We start from the raw sequence: 13,369 nt of genomic DNA on the forward strand, positions 1-13,369 counted from the left end.
AGTAATTGTTACAAAACTGTCAACAGTAATGGATACATTATAAAAGATAAACAACAGATAATTTGAAGTCATTTACTTTTCATAGCAAGATATAGCTGATTCAGAAACTTTGTTTTTAAGACAAATTAAAAAAAAACATGATGTTGAGAATTACTGTATAGAGGTGACATGTATATTGGCAAAGTAGGAAAATTAGTAAAATACATATACAGTACTGTATATCATTTGAAATTTGAAATTTTAAGGCTAAATTTATCATTAATCATCCATAAAGGTCAAAGAAGACTAAAGTATTTTAAATTTGTAATACAGACTATGTAAACAGGATGGTGGCTCTAATTTGAGGATCTTTCAGGAGTGTTTACTGTGTAGAAAGCAGCAACACCAGCTCAGGATGGGACCAATGCCACAGCTCTCCCAGGGACCATATGTAGCTGTTCCCATGGTTCCCATGGACGACACTGATGGGTAGGTATATATTGTACGATAATTTGCTTTAATTGTTATTCTTTCGTAACTGTTCCAAAATAGTAGTACAGTAGTAGTTCTGGATTTGATAGACTTGATTTATAGATAATACTTTGCCTGTAAGGACCTTTTCAAATGCTGTTTAGCTTTGATAAATCCCCTACAAGCAAAATTTCATTTACAAATAAGTCTACTCTAAACTTCTGTCTGTTTCTCTGTCATTGTCATCACCTTGTGTTGTGTTCAACTGTATAGAGTATTTACAGTAACTCTGGGTATCAATTTCAGCCCATATTGTATTGACTTTTTTCATTCTTTTAATTTACTTTCTTTGAGTGACATTACTTAATTAAAACTTACATGAAAACATATCTCGTTTGATTTATTTTTTAGATTTTTATGTTCATCTCAACTGAGAAAACATTTATTGTATTTTGAAAATTAATTGTAATATTACAGTAATGATAAAGCATTAAATTTATGTTATCTTTCAGAAAGAGGAATAATGAAACTAATGCACTTGTCAGAGCAGTTAATCTAAAAGTTTATCAGCTGTGTCAGAAATTAATAGAAGATGGTGAAGATGTTAAATACATAAATGAAAAAGATGGGTCAACACTGCTTCATATTTTGGCTGAGAAATACTCCAAAAGAGAAACCAGAGCTCAGAATATACCTTCTCTCCTACTACAGCATGGAGCAGATGTAAATGCTATGAACAAGAAAAGAGAAACCCCTCTCCATATTGCAGCAAGAGAGGGTCTTACTGACTTTTGTGCCGTCTTGTTGGAACATCAAGCTAAAGTAGACATAAAAAATATGAACCAAATGACGCCTTTACATTTCGCTGCTCAAAAAGGGGAACTTGACACTTTGAATTTACTGATACAAAAAGGAGCTAATCCCAATATTAAAGACAACCAAAAATACCTTCCACTTCACTATGCTGCTGAATGTGGTTATCATGAGTGTTGCAAGGTGCTTGCTTCTTTTTACTCTGTTGGTAGAACTCAAGACAGGCAAGATATTCCACCTGTTATGTTGGCAGCAAGGAAAGGTCATTATCGATGCTATAAAGAAATGGTTGATGCTAAAGCCAACATGAATCTCGACTACAAAGATGGTGTAGGCAATACAGCACTTCACATAACAGCAAAGTTAGGATTTGAAAAGTTTGTTGACTTACTCCTTGAAACAGGTGCTCCTCCAGACATACAAAACAATGTTGGGAACACACCAGTAATGGAAGCTGTCATAAAAAATAAAGTAAATTGTGTAAAGGAACTGATAGAGAATGGAGCTGTAGTTAGTATCAAGAATAATGCTAAACGCAGTGTTCTTCATTTGGCTGTTGCAAAAAAGGCAGATGAATGCATGGAATACTTGCTAACTATTGACAGAGTAAAGGACATATTAAATGAAAAAGATAATGATGGCTTTACAGCTCTTTTCATTGCAGTAAAGAAACACAGTGAAAACTGTGCAGTTTTACTTTTGAATGCTGGTGCATCACCTTCAGTTAAATCCCAACACAAGTTATGTCTTCTCCATCTTGCTGCAGAGAATTCTAAACCAATATTTCTAGAAAAGCTTCTAGCAATGCGTGTGTTTGATGTAAATGTCACCAACAAAGATAATGAGACTCCCTTACATATGGCAGCCCGTGCAGGTTCCAGGGAGGCATGCCAAATGCTTTTCTGGAAGGGTGCTCAAGTAAATGCTGTAGACAAAAATGGTAAGACAGCCTTGCACATAGGTGCTTATCATGGCCACTCTAGCATAATCAGGCTACTCATAAAGAATGGTGCAAATAAACGTGCTAAAGATGATAGCAATTCTACAGCCTTACACGCTGCTGCAGCTAAGGGAAATACAGAGTGTTGTGAAATACTGACTGATGCTGATAAGTCACTCTATAAAGAACAAGACAGGAGTAAAAATATGCTCTAGATATTGCTTTTCTTAAGGGCCATTATGAGGTCTTTAAGCTTCTGCTACAAAAATTGCCGTATAGAAATATCGACAAAATGCCACAAGATCTGCAAGAGCATCTCCACTCCTACACACATAAAGCACTCAAAGATAGAAAAAAGTAAGTTCCTTATCTGTTCCTGATTAATTTTGGACTAATAAATATAGATATCTTAGTAATATCTGTTAGTGAAGTTTAATGTTGAATAATATAATGATACTCTAAGGGCTCATTCTTTTACAGAATTTGTAAATGCATGAATATAATTTTATATTATACTGTCTAAGCTTAGTAATCCAAATCATATGGGGCTACCCCCATTTGAATTAACTGAATATTCAACTTGGACATTCCTGGTAAGATATTTGACCGAAAATGAAAAAAATTGCAATTTATGGGATTAGGTCCAGTGGTTTCCCTGAGATGGCTCCCCATTACTAGGTCACATCAGTTGCAGGAGTCATGTTTGGTCTAACTTTCTTGTAACTTCAACTGTCTACTGTCTATTGGGCACCAGAGCCAAAACCTGGCCCCCCACCCCCTCACAGAGGCACATTGAGTAAGGGGCTATTATCATCACCTCTCACTGGGAAAGCATCCAGAAAGTCAGCAAAGCTTTAATGACAGTTGTAAAATTCATAGATAATGAAACATAGAAACTGCCAAACGACTTGATGTTGTGAGCCAAGCCTGGAACCCTAGCCCACAGCCATTTCCAGTGATCAGTTCTGTCACTAATGTAGGTGACACTACTTGTAGTGCTCTTTGAGTCCACCTTCACAAAGGGTCCCTCCGCTTTTCAGCTTAGTGCTAGCCATCCTTTGCACTTATCTTTATGGATGCCTTGTGTCTGGGTTGGGGGCTTCATGATCAGTGCTCACCAGACTGCCCAGAGATGGTGGTCATGCCCATTTCTTCAGGCGCATAGCACTGTGCACGAGTTTGCAGTTGTGTGGCATGCCCTGCGGAAGACTCTGCTTCACTCCGACTACTACAAGGTGGTTCATTGTCTGAACCGAGGCAAGTCGTTTTGATCCATTGCCCTGTGGAGCTGGCTTCTCAGAGTATGGTTCTCTGTGCAGTTCATATGCAGGGTGTGTCTAATATTCTTATAGATGGGCTATCTCACTTCCATCCCATTTCCACAGAGTAGACTGTCAGCAACACATCATTCCATTGGCTTCATGAGATGTTCATTTGCGCTGGGGTGGACCTCTTTACATCTGGGTGGAACCACCTTCTTCCTTCCTATGTGGCTCCAATCACAAGGCTCTCACATTCGATGCCTTTCAACTGAACTGGTCGAGGCATTGGTGCATTTACCTGAATTTACCTAAGGGCCACTAATACTAGTGGCCTTTACGAGGACAGGAAGCTGGCGGCTTGTCAAAGGTCCCCCATTTGCCCTGATGATCTTTTCTATCCATTTTTAAAACCCAGCAGTTTTGGCGTTTACGGCTTCGGCGGGAAGGCAGTTCCACAGGTATACAACCTTATGGGTGAAAAAGCACCACCTGTTTTCTGTCCTACCTTGTGACTTGTTGAGATTAAACCCGTTGCTGCTCGTTCATGTTACATCTGACCTTTTGAAGAACATGTCGGGATTGACATTGTCCAAATTGTTTAGTATTTTGAAGGTTTCTTTTTGTCCTTCATGTCCTTTTTGTCCAACATGTCCTGAGCTAATATTTGGGCTCAGGTTTTGGTGTTCTAACATGGTTCTGGCAGCCATTCAGTGTTCCTAGTCCAAGTCAGTCACGTGTTGCTTTAGGCTGTGTCTCCCGGCCTGGGTTCCCTTCATTCTAGTGCCTTCCACCTCTCCTCCTTCCTGGCAAGTCTTGTTTTGTTCTTTGTGGTTAGTTAGCTTCAGGGAGCCATTTGGGGGGCCCATTCCAGAAACCCCGTGTTGAATGTAATGAAATGTCTCTTTCTTGAGGATATCCAATGGCTCTACGATTTCCTTCCCCTCCCTCCAGGTTCATTGGTTCATTGTTAGGTTGTTCACCACCTCCCAAACTGACTAGGAGAGCCGGTTGACAGCTGGGGCCGGAATCCTTGGTGGGGGTTATTGGTACTAAGAGGTTTCAAGCTAGTTTGAGTTGTTCTTGTGTGAATCAATTGCAGAATTGTTTGGCAGTTTTGAGGTTCTATTTTCTGTGAACCATCCAGTTGTCTGTAAAGCTTCGCTAACTTCTTGGATGCTTTTTCCAGTGTGGTGGTGGATTGTCACTTGCTACCTGTGCTTCCATGAAGGGAATGGAGCCAAATTCTGGCTCTGGTCCCTGGTAAGCTAAATAGAATCTCCGAGACTGATGTATGGAGCCATCTCAGTAAAATAGCATCAGGGAGCCACCTGGGTTACTTCAGAAAGGGCATTTAATTACATTCAATGTTTTTTTTATGTAATTGTTTCCTTTAATTGCTTAGAAAATTACAAAATCTTTACAAAAATACAGTACAGTATTAAAATAATTTAAAATACTGAAATATTGTATTACTTAAAAATCCAATGCATAATTCAGTTTATAATATTATGGGATATAATATTGTACTAAAGAATTACAGGTATGATAGAAGTTATCTTAATTATAGGACAGGTGTGGAAGCCATTGTGGAGAGTAAGTGGTGGGCAGCAGGATTTGGTGGCACCAAAAAGCATGAAGGAGTTCCATGTCCTAACTTCAGAGATCTTATAAAACTTTACCCATTCCTTGCTTTGAAAGTGATGGATAATTGTACTTCAGCATCTGACACCACAACCAGTTCAACCTACTATGATTTCAGAATATTTGAGGATAATTATTGCATCACTGAAGGTAATACTATTTATAAATCATTGTTTACTTGTCTGCACTATACAGTAATAAAACAAATACAGTTTACAATTAATAGGCATTAAAATACTGTATGTAGCACTGAAGAATTTTCTTGATCCAGCTAACACTATACCCTGTACTTTGCTATTCACTCGTCTATCCATATCTTATGTAAGTTGTCTTTGCCTGCGGATGTATTACTTAAAACTACCTCAGACATAATTATTGGGGGTAGGGGGAAAGGGGAATTAGATGGGAATGGAATGAGGAGAGAGAAATTAGAAAGAGGGGTGGAAGGGGGTTTGTAGTGTGGTGGCCCAGTGGTACAGCACTCAGCTTTGCAGCATATATATGTATATACTTTTTTTTTTTTTTTTTTTTTTTTTTTTTTTTTTTTTTAGATATATACAAGAGTTGTTACATTCTTGTACAGCCACTAGTACGCGTAGCGTTTCGGGCAGGTCCCTGGAATACGATCCCCGCCGCGAAGAATCGTTTTTTCATCCAAGTACACATTTTACTGTTGTGTTAAACAGAGGCTACAGTTAAGGAATTGCGCCCAGTAAATCCTCCTTGGCCAGGATACGAACCCATGACATAGCGCTCGCGTAACGCCAGGCGAGTGTCTTACCACTGCACCACGGAGACTGTTAATTAAGTTAAGTTACTGTACATACATACATAAACACACATATATACAGAGTTTAAAAGTTGGTTTAAAACCTAACTACACAAAGCTGCTGAAGAAATACAAGAAAATTCACTTTCACAAACAGAATGGTAGACTGTTGGAACAAGTTAGATGAGGTGGTGGTGGAGGCCAAAACCGGTAGTAATTCCAAAGTGTTATATGAAAAGAGTGCTAGGAAGACGGGACACCATGAGCGTAGCTCTCATTCTGTAACTACACTTAGGTAATTACACACACACCATATATAGTTAGGTATATAATCCTAAACCATTATGTCATCCTTCTGTATTTCCTTGATAAATGTGTTGAAACATGAAGACATTCGGAACTTTCGTTTCATTTTCCAAGTGGATACTTACGCATACATGTGAATCAACGCAGCATGGGTTTGTTGAACAGATCCTGCCTTACTAACCTGCTTACTTTTCTGGAAACGGTAACTGGCTAGTCAGACAAAGGACTTCGGGTAGATGTAGCTTACATGGACTTTGCTAAAGCTCTTGTCACGGTACCACACGAGAGACTGGCAAGGAAATTACAGGCACATGGAATAAATGGAAGAATACTGGAATGGATAAAACAATGGTTAAAACATAGAAAACAAAGGGTCATGCTAAATGGGAATGAATCTGACTGAGAAAATGTGCTAAGTGGGGGTCCCACAGGGGTCCATTTTGGGGCCAACTCTTTTTGTCATATACATCAATAACTTAGATGAGAATATTACAAACCACATCATCAAATTTGCAAATTTGCAGTTAAAATATATTTTTCTGGCAGGGACCCCTCAGTAGTTCTCCAGCACCTCAGCCTCTGAACATGCAAAATCTTTTAGTTTTCTTCCTTCTCGGAGCAGTTGTTCATCTGCAACATAGTTTCTGGGGTATTGGGAGTCTTCTCCTTGGTATTGTTGAAAAACAGATACTTTTCCATTTCTTATCAGCTATTGTAATAATATTTTAATAAATAAATATCTGAATTAGTTCACAAAATGCACTGTACATGCAAAAAAAGTGTGCTGATTGGAGTAGCATTCTGGGCCATGTGAAGGTTTCTGTAGCACACGCCATTTGGCAAGTGAATGTAAAGATAGCATTGTTTGCAATATGGGAAATGATGAAGCTGGTTCATATAGCAGACCCAGATACAAAAATGGGGATTTAGGATGCCATTCATAAGATATGTTGTTTATAATTTGTGAACCCTCTTTTACTAATGAATCTGTTCATAGCTTTGTTGGAAAACAAAAAACAGTAGACGAATTACTGCACCATCCTGGATGTCTCATCACAGAGGGTGTTCTGATTCATCTTTGGTTTATCTAAAACTAAGAGCCAATCCTTTTTTGTCAGATAAAGTGTAGATTCTCCACAAGTTTCAAATGTGTAATGATTGGGATAGGAGGAGAGATTTGACTACTATATCAAGTTTTACTTGACTTATACTAATGCATATCTGAAATACAAAAACAAATGTCATAGCAAACCAAAGCAGAAATTACAATTATCTTAATAATGAAAGATCAATTAGGTAACCAACTGTATGGGTCTCTTAGAAAATATAAACGCCTTGATATAATATGATATAAGATCATTATTACTAAAAACTAGGGGATTAACATCAGATATATCACACTTGACTCAATAAAAATTACATGGGTAATATATCTTAATATTTCATTAAGCATTTAACGTAGACATACACCGATTCTCCTTCGAGTCTCCTAGGCCCAGGTAAATGGAATACCTAGATTAGCCTATGCCCGTCCTATACCCCAGACCATACCCTCCTGCAAAGTTGGGTGAAACGTGCCTCAAGTGTCTGGCCTCCAAATTTATACAAACAGATTCTTTCTTATAGTGAAGATGTATCAATACAGATATTCATTCTTTTTTTAGGAACTGGAAGCATATAACAGACAAATACAATATGTCAGAAGAAACGTTCTGTGATGCAGTTCTGAAGTCTCCCACAGTTTTGTCAGAGGTCAAGGCGGCAAACACAACAGAGGACACAACTGAATCTCTGACTATAAGATCAACAAATGAAGCTTCTGAGTGGAATCCAACTCCATCTCATATAAGTCATAGCTTTCTGCTTTTTTCACTGGTCCTACAAGTCTTCTTGGAAATAAACAGTGCAATGAAGGTAATTTAAACTGCAGTTAGTTAACATATTCAATATTACTTATATTTAGTCAATCTGTAACTAATTTAGTGCAGTACATTAACAAAAGATTTAAATATATGTATAGTGATATATTTAAATACTCTGACTTCTAATGTGATCTACAGGGTAATCCAAACATAATTAGCTTAAGAATATCATTGCTCTATGATCTGAAAATTATTTGGATTAGCCAGTGCCATTCTGTATGAACTTGTAGAACAGAAGTCTGGGTTGTACAGTTGGGTTTGTTCTCGGCTCATAATCGAGAATCTTGGGCGGGCCAGAAATGGTTGGGCGTATTTTCTATTGCCTCATGCCCCTGTCCAACTAGCAGTAAAAAGCGTTCAATTTTGTGAGAACATTTCAAAGTATCGTAATGGATTAAGTCCGGGTATTTGTGGGACCAGTAATCCAAGTACAGTAATACATAATCTGTGATACAAATACTCTTGTAATAGTCTTTTTATAAAGTAACTTTCAGACCTGAAATTAAAACTCCATTGTAATTCTAAACGTTATTATTTTCCTTGTTTGTATACCTAATTTTGTTTGGCCTCTAGGAGTGAGGAGGGTGTGTACCTGTTCAAAGACAGGTGTGGGATGAACAAATCCACGAGGGCCATAATGAGGGTTCGAACTTACGCCCGGGATGATCCCAGATGCTGCCTTCCCTCATCACAGCCCTTGTGGATTTGTTCATTCGATACATCACGCTATTGTGATTTCTGTGTGTACAAGTGTGAGATGATTGACAAAAAGGATTAAGACCAGACCCTAGTGTACCTTTATGTTTTATGCAGTAATGGCCGGGTTTTGATAGTTTGTACTCTAGTGTATGGCTTAGATGCTCTTGCCCTTACACGGGGGTCTCGAGCTAAGCCAATAGGAGCTTAGTATATTATGTTATGGTATCTATTTATTTATATATTTACAAGCAAGATGGTTTATTTTGTACAAATCCTTCCAAATTCATTATTATTAGTATTTATTTATTACAGTATTATTTTTATAATTTTTTTATTGTTATTATTATTTTGACAGCTGAAGTGGCATTATCTTCATAGCAATTTCATTTTTGTACGACTCCTGTGCATAGTGTTAACAGCCATGTTGCTCATCCCAACCTCCTACTGTGATTTCATGCTTGGCATCAAAATGGTAAGAAATATCTAATTTATTTTTCTTTAATTTCTTTATTTTTTGTTTTTGCATTTGCTGAATTAAATGTTTATACATTAATTCCACTTCTGCCTTCTATCACGGCCAAATTGTAGCACCTACAACTCTTTGCAGCGAAATGGGTTGACAAAAATCACTATAATTATAAAGTTATATTGAACAAAAGTTCAGCGGTAAATGTAATAAAATGTCTTTCTACTGCAGTGGGCCCCTGGGTGGCCCTTTGGTGCTTGTCGGTTGTATAGCTCTACATGTATCATGTCACACCAGGTCCTTCAGAGCCATAGATAACCTACCAGAGGCCAAAACCTAATCCAATCATATAAATGGCTTGGAGGCAGGACATAAAGAGTTAGATCTCACTCCCTGGTAGTCACTGATAGTTAAGCACTCAAAACAGGCAAGGGAGGCTAGATCATCTAAACCAAGAGAAATATCCACCAGAATAGTAGATTGCACCAAAACATGCAACGACAAGGAAAATATTATCAACCCTGACAACAAAAAACACAGTAGGTAGGTTGTTACCCATAGTAGTTACACACCTATTCTATATTTTATTTAGGCAAAAGTACTGTACATATAAAATAGGATACAAAAAGTAGTTAGGATGTATAGGGAAAGCAAGAACAGTACTACCTTCATGGAGGGCGGCAAGTAAAATGAGTAAGGGGCATGAAAAATAACGTGCGAGAACTCAAATATAATCGTGTAAGGGGCACAAACTTCTAAGCCGTATACTGGAGTACCAGCTATCGAAACCCGTCTTTTACTTCCTTACTTTCAGTATATGTACATAACTTTAAATCAGAAATACAGAACAAATGTTTATGATAAAGAAACACCTGAAGCACAAGAGTGATAGTGACACAATAAGCAGTATTGGGCAGGTCTTCACCAGGTACATTAATACTGGATTTAATGATCAGTTTACCCAAGGGAAACCCTGAGCTCCTGGGGCTGGCACCTGGTGGTGGGAGTAACTAGCACAGGTAATGACTCTAGTTGTCAAGATTGCTAATATTTTGTCTTGATGTTGTCTGTTTTGATGCACTACTTTTCTAGTTTTTACTTTTGGAGATCTAGCATTCCCTGCACCCTGTGCCTCTTTGAATTGACCAGGTTTTGTCCTCTGGTCTATGAAAAATTTTCTATGAATCACAAGAGCCTGGTGTGACATGGTACTTGTGAAGCTATCCAGGTGGCTAGCAGCAAGGAGCCACCAAGGCACACTACCCGAAAAAAAATTACAATAAAATCATGTCAACAAATTTAGTCATCATAATTTGGGTGTGGGGGTAAAGGCTGATAAAGGGGTTTGCTTCCTGGAATCTACAAAAAAAAAAATAATGATTCCAAAGAAAATTTATATTTCAAAGCTATAGAAAAACATATGGAGATTACAGGGAAATAAAGTACCAATTTCTATACTGTATGTCCAACTTTACGCAAAAATTAGCCATAGTTGGTGAGAATCGATTCCTAATTTCTAAGCCATACTTCTATCTATAGAACAATCCATTGATCAGAATCACATTACCAGTAATGTACTGTATTGTATAGGGTAAATATAATTTCAAAATAATTTGTAAAAGGTAGAAAGGAAACTTGTGTTAGCCACATGAAGTAATGCTGCTATGAGCGAGGTGATTTTATAATAATAATTCATTGTGTTGGGGGGAAGGGGACAGGCAGCCAGTGTTTTAGCCTGGGATTAGTTGTGGCTGAGAGATCTTGGCATCAGGAAGGAATCCTGAATATTCAAGTGAATAATCAACAACATTTAGATCTACAACTTGCATCATCTTCAATAAACTGAAATATTCTAATTCTATAATTAAATCATTACATTTTTAAAGACATTTAATTGATCAAAATTTCCACTTTTATTTATACTATAATGAAGAAATGTTACAAGCTAAAATACCTTTAAACAATATACTATACAGCATATTTATTTGTATAAATGTATATTTTTAATTTCCAGGTACCAATTTGGCAGTGTGGTATACTGGCTCTTCTTATGGCATGGATTCAACTCATTCAAATCATCAATAAATTGCCACAGTGTTCAGTTTTCACAATCAGTACGTGGGATTTCATAAAATGTTACCTCAAAGGTTTGATGTACATTGGATGGTGATATTACTCTTTGCCCTGATCTTTCATTTGCTCTTACAAGATAATAGTGCCTTTAAATCGATTCCACAATCATTTATGAAGACTGTAGTCTGGATGTTGGGCGACCTTGGATATAATGATACCTTTATCCAGGAACCACTTTCTTATCCAGTCCTTGTCAATGTACTCTTCTTTGTGTTTATCTGCACAATTGGGGCTTTCATTGTTACATTAGTAAAAGCTCCATCATCAAATGAAAAGGAAGTTGAATTGTTTAAAAAAGCTGCACTAGCAAATTATCTTCTAAATCTTGACGTTTGCTTTCCATGGTTTAAAAGAAAACATGCTGTGGGAATGTATAATGTTAGTAATAGGAACCTAAGGAATCATTGGTAGTGAGCAAATTATCACAACATATTGATAAGTTACTTTAATGAATACCAGTACTTATAAATTCAAGCAAGACAATACCAAACACTGGATTGTATCAAAGACAGAAAAGTTATTTAGATTTTTCAGTAATTATTCTAATGAAGGTGCAAATATTGCATTGCCTGATCTCCAACAAGAGCATTTACAGGCACAAACTGAAAAGCTTGACCAATTGCTTGCTCTTTGTAATCAGTTAAATGAAAATTACCGTAAGCAAAATGAGCAGATACTAGAGATGAAACAACAGTTAGATAATATGAAGCAAAGATCAAGATACAGCACGAGCCCACTAAGTTTTCCTTAACATACAATACAGTGGGTGGGTTGTGGACAAAAAACAAACAAGGAACTTCAGGTACATGTACATAATCTACTGAATATAAGCAGGCTTTTTTATCTTCAGTTATTAGTGTAACTACCAAAGTCTAGTTACAGGATGAGAGCTACACTCGTGGTGTCCTGTCTTCCAGCACTCTGTCATATAATGCTTGAAATTTCTGACCGTTTTGGCCTCCACCTTCTCACCTAACTTGTTCCAACCGTCTACCACTCTGTTTGCGAAAGTGAATTTTCTTATATTTCTCCAGCAGCTTTGTTTCGTTAGTTAAAATTTATGACCTCTTGTTCGTGAAGTTCCAGGCCTCAGGAATTCTTCCCTATCAATTTTATAGATTCCTGTTACTATTTTGTATGTAGTTATTATATCGCCTCTTTTTCTTCTATCTTTTAGTTTTGGCATATTTAATGCCCCTAACCTCTCCTCGTAGCTCTTGTCCTTTAGTTCTAGGAGCCACTTAATGGCATGTCTGCACCTTTTCCAGTTTGTTGATATGCTTCTTAAGATATGGGCACAAAATAACAGCTGTACATTCCAGCTTTGGTCTAATAAAGGTCGTGAACAATTTCTTTAGTATTTTGTCATCCATGTATTTAAAAGCAATTCTAAAGTTAGAAAGTGTAGCATAGGCTACTTGCACAATGTCCTTAATATGGTCCTCAGGTGATAGTTTTCTATCTAGAACCACCCCCTAGATCTCTTTCTTTATCAGAATTCTATGAAGATTTCTCACATAATTTATAGGTTGTGTGGGGTCTATGTTCTCCTATTCTACATTCCATAACATGGCATTTATTCACATTAAATTCCATTTGCCAAGTGGCGCTCCATGAACTTATTTTGTCCAGGTCTTTTTGAAGGGCATGACTATCATCTAAGTTTCTTATCTTCCCTACTATCTTAGCATCATCAGCAAACATGGATTTATTTCCTTTAAATGCAATATTTGTGTGTTCCATCCATCATGTAATTATTATAATTCCCCCCCCCCCTTTTTCCAATTCAATTTATGCTTTGATCTCAATTAGTTTTAAGTTTCAGTCTAAGTTTGTTTCCATATCTTGCCCATAACGCTGTGTGTATTAGTGGCTTTAGGCATAGTAAGTAGTAGCTCTATCTAGAAATCCAACATTGTTACTCAATTTCTATGTATATATTTTTACCTAAATAAACATTTTATTTTA

The 13,369-nt window shown here is 37.2% G+C and overlaps 1 pseudogene; it reads left to right on the forward strand.

Moving 5' to 3' along the window:
• The first annotated feature begins 322 nt into the window (after positions 1 to 322).
• On the forward strand, positions 323 to 13,369 carry LOC138365445 (transient receptor potential cation channel subfamily A member 1-like; annotated as a pseudogene).

Source organism: Procambarus clarkii, chromosome 16 (assembly GCF_040958095.1).
Source record: "Procambarus clarkii isolate CNS0578487 chromosome 16, FALCON_Pclarkii_2.0, whole genome shotgun sequence".
NCBI classification, from domain to species: domain Eukaryota; kingdom Metazoa; phylum Arthropoda; class Malacostraca; order Decapoda; family Cambaridae; genus Procambarus; species Procambarus clarkii.